Genomic DNA, 6,000 nt, shown 5'->3' on the forward strand with positions numbered 1-6,000 from the left:
CACAGAGAAAGCAAGATTGGTCACTTATAAAATAATTTAGGACCCATCTCCTCTTGAGGAAGAATCCTTGTTATCAGAATCACAACAGGATTAAACTCTCTTGTGCAATTCAGTGCTAGGTTCAATCAGTAGGAATTGACACAAAAATAGACAGTGGGAAGAGTATCTTCTAAAACAAATGCTTCCTCCATATCAATCTAAAAGACTTTGTAAAAAAAAAAGCACCTTTTTTCTAACTCTTGCTTTAATATAGTTTTCCTCAAATGTTAAATTATGTTATATATAATTTTTCAGGATATAACTGAATAACTGTGGACAGAACAACAAGGTATGAATTGTAACATAAAATAAATAAAAATTTCACAAAAACACAAATAAGAGAAAAATATAGACATCAGTGTAAGTCACAATATATAAGCAGAGGAAAACTAATTAATTAAACAAAAAGATAGTAACTGGACTAAAATAAAACTTTTTTCTTCTTTAAATGTTTCTAAGATTTTTTAGGGGAAAGTTTACTATTTTCACAAAGGTAAGAACATTGCCAGGCATGGGACTATGCTGTCTTAACTCTGCATATATTTTCCTGACACCAAATGTCAGAGAAATTCCCTCCCAATTATAACTCCCCTGGAACTTCTTCTTCCACATGACCATTTTATTTAAAATGGAAAGCCCATTAACACTAAAAGAGGGTTTTCCTCTAAATTTTGCAGCTATCTACCAAGGGGGATGATTTTCGGGGGAAATCATGAGTTAGATCATCTACTAAGGGTTTTTTTTTTTTAACACAGTCATGTGGCAGGGATTTTCAGGGGATTTCCATTGCAGAAGGAAGTACTATCCCTCTCTGCACCCCTAAATATTTTTCCTAGAAGTCACGTAAACTTAATTGATGCTACTGGAAATTTTTTCTAAATTACCAAATAGGCAGGGAATTTTCAGAGCAGTCATAATTGTGAAGAAAAGATTGTCTCTCCTTATTCAATATTCACTGACATCCAAATATCCTGCTTTGCATGACTATTAAACTTAGGAAAAAATTCCATTTGTGCTATATATAGGAAGGGAGAAAAAGAGTACTTGGTCAATGACTTACGGCACTGTTCACAATCTCCTGCTTTTTTAAAAGCTGTTTCCTGTCAGAAAGTGGAAACACCAGTCAAAAATACTGTATTTTGGGGAGAAGGGTGTTATGTGTGGCTATTTTTCCACTAGTGATTTTTAGTCTGCCAAGAAAACATTGTGAAAGTGGCATCTCCCCAAGGGTCAGACATCACTTGGTGCTTGTACAGGGCACCTTTCACCTTTCCATATCAAGTCTTAATTGAGCTGCATGAACTATGCAAATATTGGATGTTATGTGCATGGATGCATTTCAATTTTTTTCAATGAGTGCTCTTCAGATATGCTGAGCCCAGTCCCATAACCCCAAAATAGCACGGCAGATGGATGCTATGGAGCCAAAGTCCTTAACATTTGGAGGGCACAAAAATGAGGAAAGCTAGTATATATAATTTGATACATATAATGCCTAGCAAATAGCATATTTTGAATGCTCAGAATGCTTCATATATCCTCTTAGTACTGTAATTCTTACAAGAGCCTAACAAAGTAAGTTATTGTTCTTGTTATCTGTTCCAATGCAGGTAGTCCTCAGGTTACAACAGTAATTGACACCAGGATTGCCATCACTAATTGATGCAGTCATAAAGCGCAACATCACGTGACTGCATTGCTTAGCGGCAATCCCAGCAGTCTCACTTGCCATCGTAACCCCAAGATGCATGGGTCATTAAGCGGGAAGCGGCGGGAGTCCTGGGTAAGGAGTATGGGGGTGCCACAGGGGGTGGAGGAGGCCTGGCACAGGCTGTGTGTGAGTTGGGGGAATCTGGGGGGCTCCTGCGGCGCCACGTGAGTACAGGAAGGCCATGGGGTGGAGGGTGCAGTGCCGTGCAAGCATAGGAAGGCCATGGCGTGGAGAGTGCAGCACTGAGTGAGCGCAGGAAGGCTGTGGGGTAGAGGGCGCAAGAAGGCCATGGGGTGGAGGGTGCAGTGCCGTGCAAGCATAGGAAGGCCATGGCGTGGAGAGTGCAGCACTGAGTGAGCGCAGGAAGGCTGTGGGGTAGAGGGCGCAAGAAGGCCATGGGGTGGAGGGTGCAGTGCAGCACGAGTGCAGGAAGGCCATGGAAATGGAGGGCGCAGCACAAGCAGAGGAAAGCCAGGGGTACTTACTGGAGCAAGTTGCAACCTTCCCTGCTGGCTTCTCCATTGACTTGGCTTATGAGAAGCTGGCAGGGAAGGACGCAAATGACAATCACGTGACCACAGCTCCCTGCAACAGTGAGATTGTGAGCACCCAAGTGCCCAGATCACAATCACATGACCGCAGGGGTGCTGCGATAGCCAGAACTTTGAGGATCGGTTGTATGTCCATTTTTCAGTGCCGCTGTAACTTTGAACAGTTGCTGAATGGACATAAGCCGAGGACAATCTGTATGTGGTGGCAGCTTCGTTCAAATCCATTTGGCACATTATAATTCTTCTTGCAGCAAATGTTTTCTTCTTAAAATCAGCATAAAATTTGAACAATAGATGCCATAACAATGAATGTTTTATGAGCATAATTTGTACCTAGCAACATCCTGGATGTGGGACTACCAAGAAAATATTTTTGTCCTGGTAACAACCAATCTAAGATCTCTTATCAATAGTTCAAATAGGCCTGGATAAGCTTGCATGGTCACAGAGGAGGAGCCAGATAATCAATTCCTAAACAATTTGGGCTTTAGACAGCTTTGAACTGGTATTGGAAGCAAAATCATAGCCAGCAAATAGAAATGATGTACCATGTTCCCAAATATTTATGTTATACTAGCATTCTTTCTGCTATAAAACTGAAGTTTCCAACCTTGTTTAAAATGCGAACCCACACAGACCACATTATGGTAATCCAAAGGGATTTTAACTAGATTATGTTTCATTGCAGTGAAGTTTTTTTCCCAAATAGGATCATATCTAGCAGAGCAGACAAAATTGGTTAAAATATATTTTAAAATATTTTACCAGCATCCCCAACTGAAAGCAAGGAATTCTAGAGCATCTTCAAACCTCTTCAGGAGAAAGCAGTGCAAATTCATCTAAGGCAGGTTGCATATCGCCCAGAGTCCCTCTTCTGGGGGAGATGGGCGGTGGCTAACTTTGAGTAATAAATAAATAAATAAAATATCTGTGCCGAGAAATCTCTGCTGATTTACAAATCCACATACTGTAAATCCTTCTTTTTCAGGAATATGATTTGGCTTCTTTGCTCACCTATCCTAAAATTGCCTCCATTCATCTGTTTACAATTTCTATCTTTTTGCTGGATTAGATCAGGGAAACAAGCTAGGAAGCCCTGATGGCACTGCAATCCCAAAGCCTTAAACCAACTTTTCAGACGACAAGCCTGAGAAAACTAATTGCTCTTTGCTCCAACAGCAATAGCTAATAGCTCATAATGGGAGCCTTCTCTGTCAAGCAAAATCAGTATCCTTACAATCCCACATTGACTGTGCATTGCATTCTGAAAACCCTTTGAAAGGTTCTCCCCCAAAGCCAGTTTAGCTTTTTGAAAATGGCATATGCATGCTGTATCTCAACCTACTTATTCTATTGTAACTAGAATTGGCCATTCATATGGTACAACCACAACATCCTTCAGTTTTATGTGGTTTGCGTCTCCACATTAATAGTCTTCTTACCATGTGTCACTCAAAAAGGTATAGAATATCTTAGCGGAAAAGCCAGTTATAGACACTGGCTTGAGCACTGCGAAAGTCCAGTGACTAGATAGATGATGGGTTCGACATAAAAGGGTTTTCATATATTCTCACGTTAAAGCCCTGGCATGCTCAGCTCCAACAGATTTGGTGCTGATCTCACTGGGGTGATAGAAAATGAAGCCCAATATTTAGAAAAATACCAAGTTAGAGAAGAGTAACATGGTTTACTTTATGTTGAAAAAAATGTTAAGATTCAGTTAAGAAGTGATAAAATTAATAGATAACAACAACAAAAACATCCTTGAAAGCTCAACTAGGATTGGAGAGAAACAAAAACCAATGGCTGTTTCTAGAAAAGTCTGAAAGATATCCATTTAGCTTTTAAAAAGCCAAAACCGACAAGTTCAGTTTGAGCCTGAAGATTTACATCTATTCTTCCTTACTGTAGATAGAGATGTCACCAACCCAGCAACTGATATATCTTGTATGCTTTGCATTAGGCCCAAACAAGTAGCAACACAAAATTTGCTGGCCTCAAGATTTGTAAGAGACTTTTACAGGGATGACACCAAATAATAATGAGACCCAGCATTCAACAATTTTCTGCCAGGCCTTCAGCTATGACATCTATCACTGAGGAAGCATGACAACTAGCTGCTATAGCGGTGTGTGTGTGTGTGTGGAATTAAGCCTATTTTGTTGCAGTGCCAAGGTACATTTCTATAGTGAGTAATGACATTCTTTCCTAACCATTTCTTCAACACAGACTTTTTCACCCACTATGGGATACGGGACACAACCAATTTGGAGATACAAAAATCCCTGATTTTCTCATTATTCCTTTACTGCCTCCTACAGTAGGGAACTTCAGATGTTATTGTTCTCAGATGTTTTCAAGAGTAATTCAATACTAGAGACTAGCAAAACACAAGCATCAATTCTCAACTTCCATCCTTTAAATTCGTTAATAAAAACAGGAAAGCGATGGCCTGTTATCGGTTGTTGTCGTCGTTTCTCTTTCCCCTCCCCTCGGTTAGGGGGTTTCGCAAGGAAACCAACAGGCGCCCGCTTGAGCAGAGCTCCTGGACGTTTCCCGCTCCGTCTCCCAAATGGTTCTGCTTCGGATTCCACCAGGAAGGAACAGAATCCCCGGCTTCGTCAAAAGCCAACACTACGGCAGGTCGCCAATTGCGCGGATTTTAAAAAAATAAAAGGCGCGGGGAGGGGGAGCTCTCACACCTGTATGGGGAGAGAGCTGATGCAAAGCACGAACACCGCACGCACGCACACTTAGGTGGATGCATAGCACATTTTCCATTCCCGCCTAACGGTAAAGTTTGGCGAGGCGCTGAACGCCAACCCCAGAAGTCCGAGAGCATGGAAGGCAAGGCAAATTTCGGAAACGAATTAGCGCCCTTCCCAAATGCTCCTGGCGGATCCTTCCTCCCAATTCCCCACCTCGGGTTATTTCGCTTGCCTCTACTCCCTCACCGCCCCCGTCCTTCCGCACCTGAGGTTCGCCCGTCTTCCCTCTTTCTGAATCGACGCTGCTGCCCCGCTTCGCTTTCCTCAGGACAGCGACTCCGCCGAGCAGCCCCCGGCGCCGTTCATGCCAACGCGGAAAGTTTGCTCCTCGCCACCCTCTCAGGGAAATGAACGGCAGACTTGGCGGCGCTTCTCCAGCTGCCGAAGGAGGTAACGCTTAGCGGGACTGGGAGGCGCCTCGACTCGAGGGAGAGCGGTGGGTGCATCGACCCAACCAGCTCGAGAACTGCGGCGCTTCGTCGTCTCTCCGAAAAGGCTGCTTCCTCGCTACTCGCCACCGGGCTAAAGGCGGGGAGGAGCCAAGAGAGGCTGCTCGCTGGGGAGAAACGTCGCCTCTCGCCCCCGAGCAAGGCTGCTTCCAAAGGCCGGGGCGCTCCTGTAGGCATGCCTGACGAAGTCCCCGCCCTAAACGCTGATTTCTCGGAGTTGCCATTGAGTTATAGAGACCTGCTCTCTGAGCGAGTCTCCGCAGTCCAACTGTGAAGGTCATGGGGACTTGCTTTGGGTTAATGTCCTCCTGAATTATTTTAATCCTTGCTGGTAGTCATAGTCCAATTTGCGGGGAGGGTATCAAGTTGGGACAGGCTTAACTAGCCTTTGAAATTGTGTTCAGAATCTGATTTCATACTAAATTTAAAGCTAACTTGGCTGATTTAATAGCAATCACGGTCACACTAAAAAAGGAAGGGAA

General features: G+C 43.4%; 1 protein-coding gene across 1 annotated transcript in view; it reads right to left on the minus strand.

Moving 5' to 3' along the window:
• The window catches only part of RFTN1 (raftlin, lipid raft linker 1), a 116,120-nt gene extending 110,487 nt beyond the window's left edge, over positions 1-5,633 (minus strand). Inside the window, exon 1 of the mRNA XM_063303862.1 lies at positions 5,275-5,633. The gene's annotated coding sequence lies outside the window, so the exon portion shown is untranslated. The remainder of the gene's footprint in view (positions 1-5,274) is intronic.
• Positions 5,634-6,000: the final 367 nt, after the last annotated feature.

The sequence above is a fragment of the Candoia aspera genome, chromosome 4, assembly GCF_035149785.1.
Source record: "Candoia aspera isolate rCanAsp1 chromosome 4, rCanAsp1.hap2, whole genome shotgun sequence".
In the NCBI taxonomy this organism is placed as follows: domain Eukaryota; kingdom Metazoa; phylum Chordata; class Lepidosauria; order Squamata; family Boidae; genus Candoia; species Candoia aspera.